Source organism: Triticum urartu, chromosome 2 (genome assembly GCF_003073215.2).
Source record: "Triticum urartu cultivar G1812 chromosome 2, Tu2.1, whole genome shotgun sequence".
Classification (NCBI taxonomy): Eukaryota; Viridiplantae; Streptophyta; class Magnoliopsida; order Poales; family Poaceae; genus Triticum; species Triticum urartu.
In genome coordinates, this window is record NC_053023.1 from 334528214 (window position 1) to 334551089 (window position 22876).

Consider the following 22876-nt stretch of genomic DNA (forward strand, 5'->3'; position numbering starts at 1 on the left):
CCAGAGTGATTGGGCAAGGTCTGTGTGACCTTAGCTCAAGGAGAAAATGGTGAGGACTGGGTGTCTTGGACTAAGTGTCCTTGACTGGGTGTCCGGGACTATGTGTCCTTCGGTTTAAATACCTAGCCGCTCCAACCAGACGTACAGTTGTCACAGCAACTGGAACTGGTCCACCAAATCATTGTCTTCAACGTTTCACTGGTTTCATCTTCACTTCCCTTCATTTACAGTTATTCATTGTGAAGCCATTGCATGCTTGCTTTATCTTTTGTCTTCACAACATGAATGTATGATCTGTTCAGCTTCATAACTTCTTCCTACCTGATCCTTATTACACTAAAGCTGTTTGTCATTGCGCTTTCACTCTATTGAATACATGACCATGGCTGCCCTAGTGTAATCTAACTTCCGCTGCATAGTAATAGGCATAATCTTCACTGTTTGTCTTCATAACTCTCACGTTTTGAAGTCTTTCATAAAAATCGCCTATTCACCCCCCCTCTAGTCGATATAACGCACTTTCAATTGGTATCACAGCAAGGTGCTCCCTTGTTCTGTGTGATTCGGTTTAACCACCTGGAGTTTTAGCTATGTCGACTGCAGGGATAATCAAAGTCTCCGCTGCTTGTCCCGTCTTCGATGGAACTGAATATCCCTACTGGAAGAATAAGATGCGCATGCATCTTGAAGCCATTGACGTCGACCTATGGTATGTCGTCAAAAACGGCGTTCCCAAGGCTGGAGAAGGTGTCACTGCTGCTGATGTCAAGAAGTTCGTTCAACTGGACTCTACTGCCAAGAATATCATCTGTGGTCATCTGACCAAAGGACAATATGGCCGTGTGAGTGCCTTGAAGACATCCAAACTGGTCTGGGATTGGCTCTCCAAAGTGAATGAAGGCATATCAACCCAGAGAGATCAAAGAATCAGTGTCCTTCGCAATCTCTTCAACTCCTTCAAATGAAATGACAATGAGAATGTCCAGCACACCTTTGATCGGCTCACTGACATCACAAATGAGCTTCAAGCCCTCGGCGCTATTGAGATCACCAAACATGAAATCATCAAGACACTGCTGAGATCACTTGATAGTTCGTTTGACATTCTGGCCCTGATGATTCAAGAACGTCCTGATTTCAAGACACTCGATCCGTCTGACATACTTGAGAGGCTCAACACACATGAGTTTTAGCTTTCTGAGAAAAGAGATATCTACGGTCCAAACTTTGGGCGAACTCGTGCCTTGAAGGCAAAAGCTGTCTCCTCATCTGAAGAAGAATCTGACTGCAGTTCTGATGATCCTGAAGACATTGGAAGAGAACTTGCAATGCTAGTGAAGAAATTCCAAAAATTCACTAAGAAGAAAGGCTTTAGGAAATCCTCACGATCAAGCTCAAGGAATGATGAAGCTTCTACTCATGACTACAAGAAGAAAACATGTCACATGTGCAAGAAAACTGGACACTTCATCTCTGAGTGTCCACAGTGGGAAAATGAGAACAGAAGGAAGAAGAAGAGCAAGGAATATGATTCTGACGACAAGAAGAAGAAGAAATACTCAAAGTCTTCTTCCAAAACTTCATCAAAGTCTTCATCACACAAGAAGAGCTCATCTGGCAAGGCACGTGCGTTTGTTGGAAAGGAGATGGATTCAGAGGAGGAGTCCGCATCTGAGGAGGCAGAGGTGGAGTCTGAGGAGGAGTCTGATTCTGGCATTGCGAGTCTGGCTATAGCATACGTCGCCAAGTCCATCTTCAATACTGAAGACAATGACTGCATCACCGACACCGACGCAAATGACAAGAACGACTCCACTCCTACCTACTGCTTCATGGCACGCGGTGCCAAGGTAAACACACGCACTACTCGCTATGAAACATCAAGTGACGATGACTCCGAATGTGATTCAAAACCTAGCTACAAAACACTTGCTAAAATTGCAACTGAACAACAGAAAGCTATGGAACATATTCAAAAATTGTTAGACAGAAGCGATGATCTGTTGGGTGCTGAAATGACTCGATCTGAATCCTTAATTGAAGACATAAAAAACCTTCACGTTAAGTATCAGGAACTTGAAGATTGTTATGATACTCTCTCAACAACTCATGAAAAGCTTTCCTATGATTATCTTCAAAGGAAGGAAGAACTTGAGAAATTGAGAGTGGCTCATGAAGATCTTCAAAAGGAAAACGAGTCACTTCGCGCTGAACAGATCAGTCCCGCTCAGGAAGGATTTGAACCACCATGTCTTAAATGCATTGAGCGTGATAATGCTGCTTCTGTTGCTGAATGTTCCACTGCTACTACCGTTTCTATATCTTCAACTGTTGACGTGGTAACTAACCCCTCTGCTGAGGATACCACTGCTATTGCTGATGAGAATGCTAGGTTGAAGACATTGCTTGAAACAGGGATGTACAAAATTCTGAAAGGGCATCAGACATTATGTGATGTCCTTAAGAAGCAGATTCTGAACCGAAACCCTAGGAAAGAGGGTGTTGGGTTCGTGAGGAAAATTAATGCAGATGGGTCTTACTGGAAACCTGAGCAGTACCCCAAAACCACATGGGTTGCTGCAAAGGAATCCTCAACAGATCCATCCAATCTGTCTGGCTTCACTTGTGCTAACCCAATTATCATTGATGAATCCTTTGATGCAAACTATAAACTGTTTAAGAATCAGAATGATGAAGTGTTTGCCAGGTACATTGGTACTAACTGCAGGAATGGACCGCCTATGAAGAAGATCTGGGTTCCGAAAACATGTCTGGAAAATCTTCCGGTGAATGTCTTCATGACACCTCACTTAAAGAAGACAAACCTCAGACCAAAGGCTCCATATGGTCCAAAGGCTTCGTACAGACAGAGGACTCACCTGAGTCACACTAACGCAAATGTTTTGCAGGGGAACCATACTCAGGCATATGAATATGAGAGTAGTTCATCGAACCGTCATGTTCATATGACCAAAAATTATTCTGCTTATTCCTATGAGTATTATTGTCCACCTGCTAGACTGTTTGTTATGGTTTCAAAGCCAAAATTCTCAGATGCTGCACTTAGACTTATAGCTTCTAAGCCACCCTTGAAGATGTGGGTGGTTAAGAAAGCTTAACTCTCTTTTGCAGGGAAAGGTCTCCAGCACAAAAACAAAATCTTCTGATGCTATTGCTGGGGACCATAAAAATCTTGTGGGGCGCAAGATAAAATGCCCAAATGGCATCATTATGTACTTCGTTCCTGAATCGCATGCTACTCTCCCCATTAGTCCTAATCTGGATCTAAGTTTTCATAACCCACTGGTTCGTCAAATGTTTATGCTTCACAACACTCTTCGTGAAGCCTATCCCCCTAACTGCACTGTAGGGTACGATACCAGCGACTTCAAAGTCTTCAGAATGGATTATTGACAGTGGGTGTACAAATCACATGACTGGCAGAAGAAGCCTTCTTATGGACTCAACTTTACGTCCATCTGACAAGAGCCACATTACATTCGCTGACACTGGTAAAAGTAAGGTATTGGGTCTAGGTAGAGTTGCAATCTCAAAGGATCAACACATGGATAAAGTCATGCTTGTTGAATCCCTTGGCTTCAACTTAATGTCTGTCTCAATGCTTTGCGATTTGAATATGATTGTAATGTTTGGCAAATATCGCTGCCTGGTGCTAATGGAATCTGACAAATCTCTAGTGTTTGAAGGGTATAGGAAAGGTGATTTGTATGTGGTAGATTTCTCAGCAGGACCACAACTTGCAGTATGTCTTCTTGCAAAAGCTTCAGAATGCTGGCTTTGGCATCGAAGGCTTGGACATGCTGGCATGAGGAACCTCCACACCCTTGCGAAGAAAAAGCACGTCATAGGCATCGAAGGCGTCAAGTTCAAGAAAGATCACTTATGCGGTGCCTGTGAAGCAGGGAAGATGACAAGGGCAAAACATCCTTCGAAGACAATCATGACCACTACTCAACCCTTCGAATTGCTTCACATGGATCTTTTCGGTCCCACTCACTACTCAACTTTTACTACTTCTGCATGCCTCTATGGCTTCGTAATTGTTGATGATTATTCTAGATATACTTGGGTGCACATAATCCTTTACAAGACTGAAGTGCAGGATGTCTTCAGACGCTTCGCAAATCGAGCTATGAACAATTTTGGCGCCAAGATAAAGCACATCAGAAGTGACAATGGCACCGAATTCAAGAATACTGGCCTTGATACATATCTGGACACCTTGGGCATCACACATGAATTCTCAGCTCCATACACGCCACAGCAGAATGGCGTCGTCGAATGCAAGAACAGAACACTCATTGAGATGGCCAGAACAATGCTAGATGAATACAAGACTCCAAGAAAATTCTGGACTGAAGCCATTGATACTGCATGCCATATAATCAATCGTGTTTATCTTCACAAGCTTCTGAACAAGACATCCTATGAACTCCTAACTGGCAAGAAGCCAAATGTCAGTTATTTCAGAGTATTTGGCGCAAAATGCTGGATCAAGGACCCACACCACACCTCAAAGTTTGCTCCAAAGGCACATGAAGGCTTCATGCTTGGATATGGAAAGGACTCGCACTCCTACAGAGTCTTCAATCTCTTCCACTACAAAGTGGTTGAAACAGTGGATGTGCGATTTGATGAAACCAATGGATCACAAAGAGAGCAATTGCCAAATGTGCTAGATGAAGTTCCAGCAAATGAATCAATCAAGCTTATGGGAACTGGAGAAATTGTACCTTCTGAAGCTCAACCTGAAGAAGAACTTATCATCTCAGCCCCTGATCCACATGAAGACAATGCTCAGACTGAAGATATACCTTCAAATGACCACATAGATCAGCAAGAGCAAAGTCTTCGCACCACACACCCTCGTGTTGCAAATGAAGTACAAATTGACAAAATACTGGACAGCATCAATGCACCTGGTCCACTCACTCGTTCAAGGGCAACTCAGCTAACAAACTTCTGTGGGCATTTCGCATTCGTCTCAATATCAGAACCCAAGAAAGTTGAAGAAGCCTTCATGGAACCTGAATGGATTCAAGCTATGCAAGAAGAGCTTCAATAGTTTGAGCTGAATAATGTATGGGAACTGGTTAAGCGCCCTGATCCAAGGAAGCACAACATAATAGGCACCAAATGGATATACCGCAACAAGCAAGATGAGCATGGTCAAGTTGTCAGAAACAAAGCTCGTCTAGTTGCTCAAGGATATACTCAAGTGGAGGGCATTGACTTCGATGAAACATTTGCTCCTGTGGCTAGGCTTGAAGCCATACGCATACTGCTGGCCTATGCAAATCATCATAACATACTTCTATATCAAATGGATGTGAAAAGTGCCTTTCTCAATGGCAAGATTGAAGAAGAAGTGTATGTTGCACAACCACCTGGCTTTGAAAATCCAAAACATCCTGATATGGTATACAAGCTCAACAAGGCACTGTATGGCCTCAAACAAGCCCCTAGGGCCTGGTATGATACACTCAAGTACTTTCTGAAAAGCAAAGGCTTCATACCTGGTTCCCTGGATCCCACTCTTTTCACGAAGACATATGATGGTGAACTGTTTGTGTGCCAAATATATGTGGATGACATTATCTTCGGCTGCACCAATCAGAAGTATAGTGAAGAGTTTGGATACATGATGCAAGAACAATATCAGATGTCCATGATGGGGGAGCTGAGGTTCTTTCTCGGTCTTCAAATACGGCAACAACGCAACGGCATCTTCATATCTCAAGAGAAATATCTTAAAGAGTCCCTGAAGAAGTTCGGTATGCAAGACTGCAAAGGCTTCACAACACCAATGCCAGCCAAGCATCATCTGGGTCCCGACGACAATGGTAAAGAGTTCGATCAAAAGGTATACTGCTCCATGATTGGGTCTTTGCTTTATTTATGTGCATCTAGGCCAGATATCATGCTTAGTGTTTGCATGTGTGCTCGATTTCAAGCGACACCAAAGGAGTCGCATCACTTAGCTGTGAAGCGAATTCTTCGATATTTGGCTCACACCCCAACTCTAGGATTATGGTATCCAAAGGGCTCAGAGTTTGATCTGGTTGGATTTTCGGATGCTGATTATGCTGGTGACAAAGTTGATCGCAAATCTACATCAGGCACATGTCATTTTCTGGGACGATCACTTGTATGTTGGTCTTCAAAGAAGCAGAACTGTGTATCTCTCTCCACTGCTGAATCTGAATACATTGCTGCTGGATCTTGCTGCGCTCAGCTTCTGTGGATGAAGCAAACACTCAAGGATTATGGCATTCATCTAAAGCAAGTGCCACTTTACTGCGACAACGAAAGCGCCATCAAGATTGCCAACAACCCAGTTCAGCACTCGAAGACAAAGCACATTGAAATTCGTCATCACTTTCTCAGAGATCATGTTGTGAAGGAAGACATTGATATCATACACGTCAACACTGAAGAGCAATTGGCAGATATCTTCACATAGCCCTTGGATGAGAAGAGATTTTGCAAGTTACGGTGTGAGCTAAATATCTTGGAATCCTCAAATGTCCTGTGATCAGGCACACATCCTAACACTTATGCATATTGATGACTTAGATGTGCAACACACGAAGTAGCGTATATCTTCAATCAATGAAGACATACATTCTAAGTGTGAATACATTAATATGGAATTTGACTTCGGAGCGCCACGATAATTGTGCGCCGTGTCTGGGTCTAATACTTCCTATACGGTGGGTAACGCCACCACCAAATGTTCCATTTTGAAGTGTTTCTCTCATGGCGTTACCTCTCAATGTCTTCACAATTGGTTTGGTTTCATTCTCTGTATGTTTTCATGATTATCTTCACTTCGTTGATTATATGGATATATATGTGCTGATGTTCAGTCCTCTACAGCATTCACTTATAGCTATGTCTTCTTGGTTGAATCTTTTTGAACTAAGTGAATGTGATCGGACCCTAACCTCTCTATGCTTTCTATCTCAAACTCTATCTCTCCAAGTCATATGCATTCTGTTGAAACTGTCGAATGTCTTCACTGTGTCCTTGTCAGCCGAAGACATTAAGACAACCATAAAAGTCCGTTTTTAATGCTCATTCCTCCACATAAGATCCGGAGAAGAAGGAACGACCGCCCGACAATTTAGGCGTGCGTGGGACATGGAACAAATCCCAATCTTCCTCTAACTGGCCACGCGTGCCTCAAATGCGAACCGCCAGGGGTACCTGCGTAATAGCGCAGTGCCGCCTCTATCCCTATAAATACACGATTCACTGCGGTCATTATCTCCTTCTTCCACCCTCGCACGAACCCTAGCACCACCGCTAGCACTCGACGACGCCGGCGACGAAGCGCTTCACTGCCGCAACCTCTCCGATGCCTTTTTCACGCCGACAGCAGACATCGCTCTCTCCGCCGTCGCCGTAGGTGTCTTCCGTTGCCAAGTTAGTGCACGGAGGATCGAACTGCTCGGCCTCAACTCTCACTTCGTCTAGCAGTTCCAAGTGTGGTAAATAAAACCTCCTTTTACAGCTTCTTTTGATCCTACAGTTCAGTCACTTTCTGCCATAAGAAGTTTCTCTTCACACCAGTTAAATCTCTCGCTGCATCTCATAACATGCCTAGTATATTCACTTGTGCTTCATAAAGTAGTTAGATTCCTCACTTGTACTGATCTATGGGTTCGTACAAATCTGGAACCAACCTCTTATCTATAAGTGAATGTCTTCGCATAATGAGGTCAATGTCTTCTAAACCGATTTATCTTCAAAATCTTCTGAGAATGCATATGACCTCTTCCCCTTCCCTCGCACCTTAATGCTGTCATAGGTACATGTCCGTGGGAGAATCCTTTGGTTCTCATAGTCTGCATTCATTTGTAGAGTACTTGCAGCATCACATCAACTCGCCTGAAGCCAGTTCTAGCAAAAGGAAGCCTTTGAAGCTTTTGAACATCTTGAAGCCTTCCAAGTTATTCATGGCTTCAGAAACAGCAGCAAGGAAGGGAGGCAGACAGCGACGTGGTGGAACGTCCAAAGATCTGCCTGATGAATTGGCAGAGATGTACAAAACTGATCCTGAAGAAAGCTATGGTCAGCGCAAGACACGAATCCAATGGATTCGAAGATATTGGTCAGAGCAATGGTTCCACTACCGCTTCGTCACTCAGGAATATGCGGAGAAGTGCGCCATCAAGAGACCGTGGGGAGATGTACTATACAAAAATCTCGTACCCAGGTCCAGAGACGAAGCCATTGCTCAAGGCTTCTATCCATGCATGGTGAGAGGACCACAGCTAGCTGAGGCACATCCGTCATCACTTCTCTGGTGCCGCGATGATAATCTCTTCAAGCGCAACTTTCAGTTTGCACAACAGTCAGCGAAGATAAACAAGAAAAAGTTTGGGCTTGACTTCAACCCTCGTCCCTCCTCACCAAGGGCAGATGGCACACGCAACGCCGATCCCAATATCATCGGGCCGTATGCCAATCTTGCAGGCCTCATCACTCGCATCCTAGTCCAAGGGACCGCTGTGAATGACCCTCCAGCAGATACTGAGTCAGATGACGCCCCTGCTGCTCCGAAGCCAAAGCAGAAGAAGCCAAAAGCACCAAAAGCTTCAAAGCCAGCCACTTCTCCCAAGATCGCAAGAGTGAAGCCTTTGGCAACTGCACCTCCTGAAGCCAGTGTGCAGTCAGAAGGATTATCACGAGTGTCCAAGCCCCAAGAAGCCAAGAAGCCTCAGCCACTCACAGGCAAAGAGCTCACAGCTGCTGACATTCTGCGCTGCGAAGCCATTGATCTCTCAAGCGATGAAGATCTTGGAGATGATGCTCTTGAGCAGCTCATCAAGAGCAAGGAGGAGGCTGAAATCTTCAACAATCTGCCTCTGTTTGATGTCGCCATCATCCACAACTTCATCGATGAATGGTTTGACACACCAGACATAAGCTTCAATGATCTGCAGCTACCCATAGGCCTCAGCGTTGCCTTTCAAGGTGCAATCGCTTAAGAACTTGCAATAGCCCAGCGAATTGTAGAACTCAAGCAGAAAATTGATTATGAAAAGGCTCAGTTCAAGAAGCATGTGGCAAAGCTCAGTGTGCAAGAAGTGAAAAACTTCAAAATCATGTTGCATGAGCTGAAAGAGAGCTTCCTGAAGACGCGTGCTGAAGCTCAAGGCTCGCGAGAACGCATGAAGACTTTGGCTGATCACTGCGTGCAAGCCTACAATGAGGCAGAAAAGCGCAAGGCACTTGGACGTCCCGGCATTGACCCCAGGATGGCCGCGAAGAAGAAAAAGAAGGCGGCTGTGCCCGAACCTGAAGCGCCAAGGTCAGAAACTGCTCCGATTGTCTTCCCCGCTGCAACGACTGGCTCGAAGCCAAAGAGTCGATCAACCGCCTCACAGCACAAGAAGACACGGACTGCAGAGGCTGAAGCTAAGAAGAGAAAACATTCTGAAGCCTCTCCTTCTGAACCCATCATCAAGAAGCGCAAGACCAAGAAATCTCGGGCTGCTCCCACAGAGCCCCTGATAGTTGAACCACTCTGCGTCCACTATCCTGACGCAGATCGTCAGATGACAGTGCATGAGCCTGGCTACATAGAGGCTCCGCACGCTGAAGACATTCCAGCAGCCAACCCTAATGCTGCTGAAGACATTGGTCCCCAAGACAATGTGCAAGGTGATGCAGCCCTTCCTCAGCTTGAGACAAGCGAACAGATCAGTATTGGTCGTCCATTGATGCCAATCACACAAGATGCGTCGTGGGCAGATCTCCCACAGGAGGAAGATGAGCCCCAACCCACTGCAACTCCACCGGCGCCTACCCTCCATAGGCTTCGCAGAGGGCCAAGGGCTCAGGCTGTTGAAGACATTCCGGCTGCATCAGCCGAAGAGCAAGCAGAAATACCACAAGCTCCAACTCCCCCGCACCAACAAGAAGCAGTTCTCAAGGAGAACGTGCCTGAAGCTGAAAATGTTGAGGCTGCCACAAACAACGCCGAAGGAAATGTGGAGCCCTCCCCAACAACAACTTCAGAAGACACCGAAGCTACTGCTCCTGAACATTCTGTGCCTGAGTCTGCTGCCGGACCACAATTCCACTATCATATTGCGCACAGGCCCCAGGTCCAGAAGCCGATTCCACGACTACCAAGGTTCCCAGGTCCTGCATCAGCTCCTGGTTCCTTCAACATCAACGGCTTCAGGGCAGATAACACGTTTTTCGACCGCTCCAAGAACCCTTATTCAAGGGAACGGATTGTATCAGATAGGTTCTGGAGCCATCAACAGCGCAGCTATTATTCATGCATCCTCTACAACCAAGGCCGCATCTTTCCTCACAAGCACCTTGAGGTTGAAGCTGTTGCAGGTCTGCCTGGTCTGGAAGAAGCACTGGATTGCTTCAAGCAAGTGGGTTTGCTGCCATTTATCACTGACGAAGAGCACTGGAACGAAGAGCTTCTGCTCCAGTTCTATGCCACTTTGCATATCAAAGGCTATAACAGAGATCCGAAGACATGGATCCTGGAGTGGATGACAGGCAATATCCATCATGAAGCCAATGCTTTCGACCTAATTGAGCTTACCGGCCTTCCCACTCCTGGCGAATTCTTTGAAGAAGGGTGCCAACTCCATGCTGAAGCCATTGAGAGCATATTTCAGCGTCCTGAGCCAGATATGAGTCAGATGCTCTCAATGATGAAGCCATTTCCTCCAAATGCACCCTATCCAACTAGGTTCTTTGTTGAAGACTTAGAGTACCTGCCCAGAACAATATATCACATCATAAGGCGGACTCTCTGGCCAGTCAAGGGACACTCTCGATATGCAACGATTGATGGTGCAATGAAGACTCTCATCTTCTGCATTCTTCATGGCAAATGCTTCAATGCACAGGATCTCTTCATCCGTCAATTTGCTGCGTATGCTTTAGAACTGTTTGGCTTAAAGTCTTATGCTCCTTGGGTTATGAGGCTAATCAAGCTTCACTCTGCAATCTCCTATCAACCCTCAGCCCGCAATCATAGGATATTTTTGCCCGATATGGACACATCTGCTGAAGCAATATATCCAGAGCCGGCCAAGCAACCACTAAGTCTTCAGAATGCAGAACACCAGAGCTTCACTCAAAATATTGAAGGTGTTGAAGCTCTCTCTCGCGTGTATCCAATGGCTGGCACCACACGTGCCCCTGCCTCAACTGAAGCCACCAACAGCACAGCTGCAAAGAGACCCAAGAAGCTCACTCGTGCACTCAATGACAGAGAGCTTCTTGTGGCGCTTCACCAAAAGCAAGATAGGCATCACAACTGGCTCAAGAGGCAGATGAGAAGCATCATGCAAGACGTCAATCGCCTCAGAAATATGGCAACCAAGAATGCATTTGTCACACACGAGACCTGTCGCCGCACTTGGAAGGGCCTCACCATGATGTGCCCTGAAGCTGAACTGCATGAGGATGGCTTCACAGAGCACTTCAAATTTGACTCCACGCCTCCGAGAAGAGCGGTGATGCGCAGCACACCATCACTTGAAGAGTCAGAGTTCTCTTCTTCTGCTGCCACCGTGTCTGCCCGGATTATTGAAGAAGAAGACGACGCGACATCATCTCCACCTGCTTCAACGCGCGTCGAATCTGCACCATGCACGTCTGCACCGCCGCCAAACAACTCCACCGACCCTGCTGCGCCTGGGAACGCGTAGAAACCTCTATGTCTTCAAACCTTTTTGGTCATCACTGACAAAAGGGGGAGAAGCATATGATGGTTATAGTCTTCAAGCGGGTCACTATGGGCGGGTGTCTTCATATCTTGCTACATTTTGCTTCGTGCTTACAACTCCCGTTTTTGCTACATTTGCTTCCTTGAGTTGTAACACTTAGCCTTGATGGCCGTCTGCTACCTGCTTGTCACTCCGTTATGCGAAGATAAATTCCGCATGTGCGACGATAAATTCCGCACTCATCTCATTCTGCAGACGTCCATTTTCCATTATGCATGTCATTATCTTCATATACTTTCACATGCATAGTGGATTGTCATAAGTTGAAGTGGATCTCCACAAGTACAACCTGCCATGTGCATTTGCATTCAAGAAGCAAATTACTTATATGCACATCTTCAGGGGGAGCCCTTGCAACTTATGAAGACAAATTCCTTTACAATTTCACAAATTATGTTTCCGTTGAAAACTTCAACTAGTTTGTCATCAATCACCAAAAAGGGGGAGATTGTAAGTGCATCTAGTGCCACCCCTAGTTGGTTTTGGAGTATTGACGACAAACCTAGTTGAGGGACTAATGTGTTTGTGAGAATTGCAGGAAAACACAGGTAGAAGTCCCTCATTGATTCGGTTTTATTACCAGAGATGACCCCTAAAATGTACGAAGACATTGAAGACAATGGTGGTTTATGAAGATATTCATATTGAAGACAATGACATGAGAAGACTCCCTATGAAGCTTTTGAAACTCGAAGACCTAGATCCTTCGTAGTTTTATTTCATTCATGTTGCGTCATAGGAACCACCGTACTGCTAAGTGGGGTCGAAGAGAACCAGTCAGAATGACTAAAGTGATGCCTAATTCAAATCCTATGTCTTCGAGCGAAGCCTATGAGAAAAAATCTTGTCCAGAGTCAGACAAGTCAGCTTTACTTGTAGCCCAAGTAAAGTTGCCGTGTGAGTTCGAAATCCGACCGTTGGTACACGTTTCAGTTCCTTAGTGACCCAGGGTCATTTCGGACAGATCAGGTCGGGTTGCCAAGTGGCTATAAATAGTCCACCCCCACAACCATAAATGGTTGGCTGCTCAGATTTCAGCGCACGGCTTTTGTGTTTGAGAGCAACCCACCTCAAAGCCTTTTGAAAGAAAAATTCCCAGTGAGGAGAAAAGCCCTAACCACCCAGAGCCAGAGTAAATTGGGCATCACTTAAGTCTTCGTGTCCATGTGATTTGAAGACTTATTACACTTGAGGACTGTGCATCCTCCAGACGGTTAGGCGTCGCGTTCTGAGCATCCAAGAGAAATTGTGGATTACCAGTGAACGAAGTCTGTGAAGGTTTGGGAGTCTACCTTGAAGACTTACCAGAGTGATTGGGCGAGGTCTGTGTGACCTTAGCTCAAGGAGAAAACGGTGAGGACTGGGTGTCTTGGACTAAGTGTCCTTGACTGGGTGTCCGGGACTGTGTGTCCTTCGGTTTAAATACCTAGCCGCTCCAACCAGACGTACAGTTGTCACAGCAACTGGAACTGGTCCAACAAATCATTGTCTTCAACGTGTCACTGGTTTCATCTTCACTTCCCTTCATTTACAGTTATTCATTGTGAAGCCATTGCATGCTTGCTTTATCTTTTGTCTTCACAACATGAATGTATGATCTGTTCGGCTTCATAACTTCTTCCCACCTGATCCTTATTACACTAAAGCTGTTTGTCATTGTGCTTTCACTCTATTGAATACATGACCATGGCTGCCCTAGTGCAATCTAACTTCCGCTGCATAGTAATAGGCATAATCTTCACTGTTTGTCTTCATAACTCTCACGTTTTGAAGTCTTTCATAAAAATCGCCTATTCACCCCCCCTCTAGTCGATATAACGCACTTTCAGTTGTGTTTGTGCGCATTTAATGTGCATAATTCGAATTTGAACTACAAGCACATGCTCCAGTGCACCAAAGTTTTTGAAAAATCACATGTGTGTCCTTGGGTGAATTTCTAGCATGCAAGAGATAGGAGTGAAATTCAAACATCTGGGCGTTGTGGCTCTGCCAAAAACATTGAGAAACTTGGTTTTTTTATTCCTATAAATCCAAAACACGCCTGAAAATCATGAATCTTGGCATGGTGTCATGACATTGCACCAACATGTTGCGGTAATTTTTTTGGCTGAATTGGGACAAGCTTTGGCGTAAGCTTCTTGCAAACTGGAGCTTCCCTCAAGAAGGCTCATGGTTCCAAGGGGGAACGTGCCACCTCTGTGTGCGCAACGACATACACACATTGCCTTCTCCCGCCTTAATTTTTTTACACTGGTAGATTAGACGAAATAGAAGTACCGTGCGAAATTTTGGAATTATTCCGTGTTCGTTTGTCCTTTTTTATACATTAATTGAGTTTCTGCGCATTTAATGTGCATAATTCAAGTTTGAACTACAAGCACAGGCTCCAGTGCACCAAAGTAGTTTGAAAAATCACATGTGTGTCCGTGGGTGAATTTCTAGGTCCCATGCAAGAGATGGAGTGAAATTCAAACAGCTGGGCGTCGTGGCTTGGCCTGAAAGATTGAGAAACTTGGTTTTTTTAATTCCTCTAAATCCAAAACACGCCTGAAAATCATGAAACTTGGCATGGTCCCATGACATGGCACCAACATGCTACGGTAATTTTTTTGGCCGAATTGGGATAAGCTTTGGTGTAAGCTTCTTGCAAACCGGAGCTTCCCTCAAGAAGGCTCGTGGTTCCGAGAGGGAACGTGTTACCTCCGTGTGCGAAACGACATACGTACACTGGCTTGTCCCGCCTTAATTTTTTTACACTGGCAGATTAGACCAAATAGAAGTACCGTGCAAAATTTTGGAATTATTCCGGGTTCTTTTGGCCTTTTTTATACATTAATTGAATTTCTATGCATTTAATGCGCATAATTCAAATTTGAACTACAAGCACAGGATCGAGTGCACCAAAGTTGTTTGAAAAATCACATGTGTGTCCTGGGGTGAATTTCTAGGTCCCATACAAGAGATGGGAGTGAAATTCAAACAGCTGGGCGTCATGGCTCGGCCGGAAAGATTGAGAAACTTGATTTTTTAATTCCTGTAAATCCCAAACTAGCCTGAAAATCATGAAATTGGCATGGTGTCATGACATGGCACCAACATGTTGCGTTAATTTTTTGGCCGAATTGGGACAAGCTTTGGTGTAAGCTTCTTGCAAACCGGAGCTTCCCTCAAGAAGGCTCGTCATTCTGAGAGGGAACTGTCACCTCCATGTGCAAAACGACATACGTACACTGCCTTCTCCATTCTTAGTTTTTTACACACGCAGATTATACCAAATAGAAGTACCATGGTAATTTTTGGAAATATTCTGGGTTTGTTTGGCCTTTTTATACATTAGTTGTGTTTGTGCGCATTTAATGTGCATAATTCGAATTTGAACTACAAGCACATTCTCCAGTGCACCAAAGTTTTTTGAAAAATCACATGTGTGTCCTTGGGTGAATTTCTAGCATGCAAGAGATAGGAGTGAAATTCAAACATTTGGGCGTTGTGGCTCGGCCAAAAACATTGAGAAACTTGGTTTTTTTATTCCTGTAAATCCAAAACACGCCTGAAAATCATGAAACTTGGTATGGTGTCATGACATTGCACCAACATGTTGCGGTAATTTTTTGGCCGAATTGGGAGAAGCTTTGGCGTAAGCTTCTTGCAAACTGGAGCTTCCCTCAAGAAGGCTCGTGGTTCCAAGGGGGAACGTGCCACCTCTGTGTGCGCAACGACATACACACACTACCTTCTCCCGCCTTAGTTTTTTTACACTGGTAGATTAGACCAAATAGAAGTACCGTGCGAAATTTTGGAATTATTCCGGGTTCGTTTGTCCTTTTTTATACATTAATTGGGTTTCTGCGCATTTAATGTACATAATTCAAGTTTGAACTACAAGCTCAGGCTCCAGTGCACCAAAGTTGTTTGAAAAATCACATGTGTGTCCGTGGGTGAATTTCTAGGTCCCATGCAAGAGATGGAGTGAAATTGAAACAGCTGGGCGTCGTGGCTCGGCCTGAAAGATTGAGAAACTTGGTTTTTTTAATTCCTCTAAATCCAAAACACGCCTGAAAATAATGAAACTTGGCATGGTGCCATGACATGGCACCAACATGCTACGGTAATTTTTTTGGCCGAATTGGGACAAGCTTTGCTGTAAGCTTCTTGCAAACCAGAGCATCCCTCAAGAAGGCTCGTGGTTCCAGAGGGAACGTGTCACCTCCGTGTGCGAAACAACATATGTACACTGCCTTCTCCTGCCTTAATTGTTTTACACAGGCAGATTAGACCAAATAGAAGTACCGTGCGAAATTTTGGAATTATTCCGGGTTCGTTTGTCCTTTTTTATACATTAATTGGGTTTCTGCGCATTTAATGTACATAATTCAAGTTTGAACTACAAGCACAGGCTCCAGTGCACCAAAGTTGTTTGAAAAATCACATGTGTGTCCGTGGGTGAATTTCTAGGTCCCATGCAAGAGATGGAGTGAAATTGAAACAGCTGGGCGTCGTGGCTCGGCCTGAAAGATTGAGAAACTTGGTTTTTTTAATTTCTCTAAATCCAAAACACGCCTGAAAATCATGAAACTTGGTATGGTGCCATGACATGGCACCAACATGCTACGGTAATTTTTTTGGCCGAATTGGGACAAGCTTTGCTGTAAGCTTCTTGCAAACCAGAGCATCCCTCAAGAAGGCTCGTGGTTCCAGAGGGAACGTGTCACCTCCGTGTGCGAAACAACATATGTACACTGCCTTCTCCTGCCTTAATTGTTTTACACAGGTAGATTAGACCAAATAGAAGTACCGTCCTAAATTTTGGAATTATTCCAGGTTCGTTTGGCCTTTTTATACATTAATTGAGTTCCTGCGCATTTAATGTGCATAATTCAAATTTGAACTACAAGCACAGGCTCCAATGCACCAAAGTTGTTTGAAAAATCACATGTGTGTCCTGGGGTGAATTTCTAGGTCCCATACAAGAGATGGGAGTGAAATTCAAACAGCTGGGCGTCGTGGCTCGGCCGGAAAGATTGAGAAACTTGATTTTTTAATTCTTGTAAATCCCAAACTAGCCTGAAAATCATGAAATTGGCATGGTGTCATGACATGGCACCAACATGTTGCGTTAATTTTTTGGCCGAATTGGGACATGCTTTGGTGTAAGCTTCTTGCAAACCGGAGCTTCCCTCAATAAGGCTCGTCATTCTGAGAGGGAACGTGTCACCTTCGTGTGCAAAACGACATACGTACACTGCCTTCTCCATTCTTAGTTTTTTACACACGCAGATTAGACCAAATAGAAGTACCATGGTAATTTTTGGAAATATTCTGGGTTTGTTTGGCCTTTTTATACATTAGTTGTGTTTGTGCGCATTTAATGTGCATAATTCAAATTTGAACTACAAGCACATGCTCCAGTGCACCAAAGTTTTTTGAAAAATCACATGTGTGTCCTTGGGTGAATTTCTAGCATGCAAGAGATAGGAGTGAAATTCAAACAACTGGCGTTGTGGCTCGACCAAAAACATTGAGAAACTTGGTTTTTTTATTCCTGTAAATCCAAAACACGCCTGAAAATCATGAAACTTGGCATGGTGTCATGACATTGCACCAACATGTTGCGGTAATTTTTTTGGCCGAATTGGGACAAGCTTTGGCGTAAGCTTCTTGCAAACTGGAGCTTCCCTCAAGAAGGCTCGTGGTTCCAAGGGGGAACGTGCCACCTCTGTGTGCGCAACGACATACACACACTGCCTTCTCCCACCTTAATTGATTTACACTGGTAGATTAGACCAAATAGAAGTACCGTGCGAAATTTTGGAATTATTCCGGGTTCGTTTGTCCTTTTTTATACATTAATTGAGTTTCTGCACATTTAATGTGCATAATTCAAGTTTGAACTACAAGCACAGGCTCCAGTGCACCAAAGTTGTTTGAAAAATCACATGTGTGTCCGTGGGTGAATTTCTAGGTCCCATGCAAGAGATGGAGTGAAATTCAAACAGCTGGGAGTCGTGGCTCGGCCTGAAAGATTGAGAAACTTGGTTTTTTTAATTCCTCTAAATCCAAAACACGCCTGAAAATCATGAAACTTGGCATGGTGCCATGACATGGCACCAACATGCTACGGTAATTTTTTTGGCCGAATTGGGACAAGCTTTGCTTTAAGCTTCTTACAAACCAGAGCATCCCTCAAGAAGGCTCGTGGTTCCAGAGGGAACGTGTCACCTCCGTGTGCGAAACAACATATGTACACTGCCTTCTCCTGCCTTAATTGTTTTACACAGGAAGATTAGACCAAATAGAAGTACTGTCCTAAATTTTGGAATTATTCCAGGTTCGTTTGGCCTTTTTATACATTAATTGAGTTCCTGCGCATTTAATGTGCATAATTCAAATTTGAACTACAAGCACATGCTCCAGTACACCAAAGTGGGAGTGGAATTCAAACATCTGGGTGACGTGGCTCGGCCGGAAACATTGAGAAACTTTGTTTTTTAATTCCTGTAAATCCAAAACACACCTGAAAATCATGAAACTTGGCATGGTGTCATGACATGGCCCCAACATGCTGCGGAATTTTTTTTGGCCGAATTGGGACAAACTTTGGTGTAAGCTTCTTGCAAACCGGAGCTTCCCTCAAGAAGGCTCGTGGTTCCGAGAGGGAATGCATCACCTCCGTCTGCGAAACGACATACATACACATCCTTCTGCTGCCTTAATTTTTTACAATGGAAGATTAGACCAAATAGATGTTGGTAATATGCCCTAGAGGCAATAATAAATTAGTTATTAATATTATATTTCATTGTTCGTGATAATCGTTTATTATCCATGCTAGAATTGTATTGATAGGAAACTCAGATACATGTGTGGATACATAGACAACACCATGTCCCTAGTAAGCCTCTAGTTGACTAGCTCGTTGATCAATAGATGGTTACAGTTTCCTGACCATGGACATTGGATGTCATTGATAACGGGATCACATCATTAGGAGAATGATGTGATGGACAAGACCCAATCCTAAGCCTAGCACAAGTTCGTGTAGTTCGAATGCTAAAGCTTTTCTAATGTCAAGTATCATTTCCTTAGACCATGAGATTGTGCAACTCCCAGATACCGTAGGAGTGCTTTGGGTGCGCCAAACGTCACAACGTAACTGGGTGGCTATAAAGGTACACTACAGGTATCTCCGAAAGTGTCTGTTGGGTTGGCACAAATCGAGACTGGGATTTGTCACTCCGTGTAAACGGAGATGTATCTCTGGGCCCACTCAGTAGGACATCGTCATAATGTGCACAATGTGACCAAGGAGTTGATCATGGGATGATGTGTTACGGAATGAGTAAAGAGACTTGCCGGTAACGAGATTGAACAAGGTATCGGGATACCGACGATCGAATCTCGGGCAAGTACTATACCGCTACACAAAGGGAATTGTATACGGGATTGATTAAATCCTTGACATCGTGGTTCATCCGATGAGATCATCGTGGAGCATGTGGGAGCCAACATGGGTATCCAGATCCCGCTGTTGGTTATTGACCGTAGAGTTGTTTTGGCCATGTCTACATGACTCCCGAGCCCGTATGGTCTACACACTTAAGGTTCGATGACGCTAGGGTTATAGGGAAAGTATGTATGCGGTTACCGAATGTTGTTCGGAGTCCTGGATGAGATCCCGGACGTCACGAGGAGTTCCGAAATGGTCCGTAGGTAAAGATTGATATATAGGAAGTACGGTTTTGGCCACCGGAAGTGTTTCGGGCATCACCGGTAGTGTAGCGGGACCACCGGAGGGGTCCGGGGGTCCACCGGGAGGGGCCACCAGCCCCGGAGGCCTACATGGGCCAATAGTGGGAAGGGACCGGCCCCTAGGTGGGCTGGGGCGCCTCCCACCAAGGCCCAAGGCGCCTCCTAGAGGGGAGGGGGGCAAACCCTAGGGCAGATGGGCCTTAAGGCCCACCCTAGGTGCTCCTCCTCTCTCTCTCCCCTTGGCCGCAACCCTAGATGGGTTTTGGGGCTGCCGCCACCCATAGGGAGGGAACCCTAGATGGGGGCGCAGCCCCTCCCCTTCCCCTATATATACTTGAGGTATTGGGGGCTGCAACACACACAAGATCATCTCCCTCTTGGCGCAGCCCTACCTCTCTCCCTCCTCGTCTCTCGTAGTGCTTGGCGAAGCCCTGCTGGAGTGCCGCGCTCCTCCACCACCACCACACCATTGTGCTGCTGTTGGGTAGAGTCTTCCCCAACCTCTCCTTCTCCCCTTGCTGGATCAAGGCGTAGGAGACGTCACCGGGCTACACGTGTGTTGAACGCAGAGGCGCCGTGGTTCGGCCCTTAGATCAGAATCAACCGCGATCTAAATCGCTACGAGTATGACTCCTTCATCCGCGTTCTTGCAACGCTTCCACTTAGCGATCTACAAGGGTATGTAGATGCACTCCCCTTCCCTTCGTTGCTATATTACTCCATAGATTGATCTTGGTGATGCGTAGAAAATTTTAAATTTCTGCTACGATCCCCAACAGTGGCATCATGAGCTAGGTCTATGCGTAGTTTCTTTGCACGAGTAGAACAGAAAGCAGTTGTGGCCGTGGATATTGTCAATTTACTTGCCGTTACTAGTCTTATCTTGATTCGGCGGCATCATGGGATGAAGCGGCCCGGACCGACCTTACACGTACGCTTACGTGAGACTGGTTCCACCGACTGACATGCACTAGTTGCATAAGGTGGCTAGCGGGTGTCTGTCTCTCCCACTTTAGTCGGATCGGATTAGATGAAAGGGGTCCTTATGAAGGGTAAATAGAAATTGGCATATCACGTTGTGGTTTTCGCGTAGGTAAGAAACATTCTTGCTAGAAACCTATAGCAGCCACGTAAAAACTTTCAACAACAATTAGAGGATGTCTAACTTGTTTTTGCAGCATATGCCTTGTGATGTGATATGGCCAAAAGGATGTGATGAATCATATATGTGATGTATGAGATTGATCATGTTCTTGTAATAGGAATCACGACTTGCATGTTGATGAGTATGACAACCGGCAAGATCCATAGGAGTTGTCTTAATTTATTTATGACCTGTGTGTCAACATAAACGTCATGTAATTACTTTACTTTATTGCTAAAGTGTTAGCCATAGTAGTAGAAGTAATAGATGACGAGACAACTTCAAGAAGACACGATGATGGAGATCATGATGATGGAGATCATGGTGTCATACCGGTGACAACGATAATCATGGAGCCCCAAAGATGGAGATCAAAAGGAGCAAAATGATATTGGCCATATCATGTCACTATTTGATTGCATGTGATGTTTATCATGTTTTACATCTTATTTGCTTAGAACAACGGTAGCTTAAATAAGATGATCCCTCACTAAAATTACAAGATAAGTGTTCCCCCTAACTGTGCACCATTGTGAAGGTTCGTTGTTTCGAAGCACCACGTGATGATCGGGTGTGATAGATTCTAACGTTCGAATACAACGGGTGTTGACGAGCCTAGCATGTACAGACATGGCCTCGGGACACATGCGGAACACTTAGGTTGACTTGACGAGCCTAGCATGTACAGACATGGCCTCGGAACACGGAAGACCGAAAGGTCAAACATGAGTCGTATAGAAGATACGATCAACATGAGATGTTCACCATTGATGACTAGTCCGTCTCACGTGATGATCGGACATGGCCTAGTCGATTCGGATCATGTTTCACTTAGATGACTAGAGGGATGTCTATCTGAGTGGGAGTTCATTAAATAATTTGATTAGATGAACTCAATTATCATGAACATAGTCTAAATTGTCTTTGCAAATATGTTGTAAATAGCTCATGTTGTAGCTCCCTGTTTCAATACGTTCCTAGAGAAAGATTAAGTTGAAAGATATTGTAAGCAATGATGCGGACTAGGTCCATAGTCCGAGGAGTGTCCTCACTGCTACACAGAAGGCTTACGTCTTTGATGCACCGCTCGATGTGCAAACCCCTACAACATCGTCTGTGGATGTTATGAACACCTGACAGACACATCCTGATGACTACTTGATAGTTTAGTGCACCATACTTTACGGCTTAGAATCGGGATTACAATGACGTTTTGAACGTCATAAGACATATAAAATGTTCCAAGAGCTGAAATTGGGATTTCAGGCTCATGCCCGTGTTTTTTTTGACTGGGTACTGTAGGGGAAAACCCCCACAGCAAATCAAAACTTTATTAAAAGGCAAGGCAAGAACAAGTACAAGGGGGATTACAAGGGGTAATCAAGCTAAACTAAAAGGAGGAGAAACAACAAAAAGGATCAAGGTGGAAGAAAAGAGATCCATTTAAGGAGATCATCCTTAAAAGCAGGCTTAACCCTATATTGCATAAGGGCAATATCATGAAGAAAAGCTGTTCTCCATTTATTAAATCCAGCTCTCTCATGCCTAAAGACCTTAGCATTTCTGACAATCCATATATTCCAGCAAGCTATAAAGACCACTTCAGTGAAGAAAGGTTTCCTAAAACTCCTGCTTGCATTGATGACTAGCTCCTTCATCGAGGCACCCGAGGACCAATCAATTTGCAAATAGTTCCAGATCCTGACACTAAAATTGCAATTGAAGAACAAATGATCTCTTGTTTCCCTAGTCTGCAAAGGGCAGAGAACACAGTTTACTCCATCCTCCAAATGCCAATGCCTCCGTTCCACCATATCTTTGGTATTCAGCCTATCCATAATGAGCATCCAAGCAAAAACCTTTATTTTCATAGTGCAAGAGGACTTCCAGATCCAAACTGTCAAGGGGTTGAAAGATTGTGACACAAACATATGGGAGTAAAAAAGCTTCGGAGAGTATCCCTTGGCAGTGCCATTCCAAAGCCAAATATCCTTGGACCCAGTGACTCTATCATGGTTGTCCAACAGAGATTTAAGAATAAACAGCTCATCAAAGGCCTGGCTAGACAAAGGAAGATGGAAGTGTTGATACATGTCCTGAGAGTCCAAGAAATCCTTAACAGAAATCCAGGGATCTTTAACATATGAAAAAAGCCTGGGAAATCTGAACTGAAGCCTAGAGTCCTGAT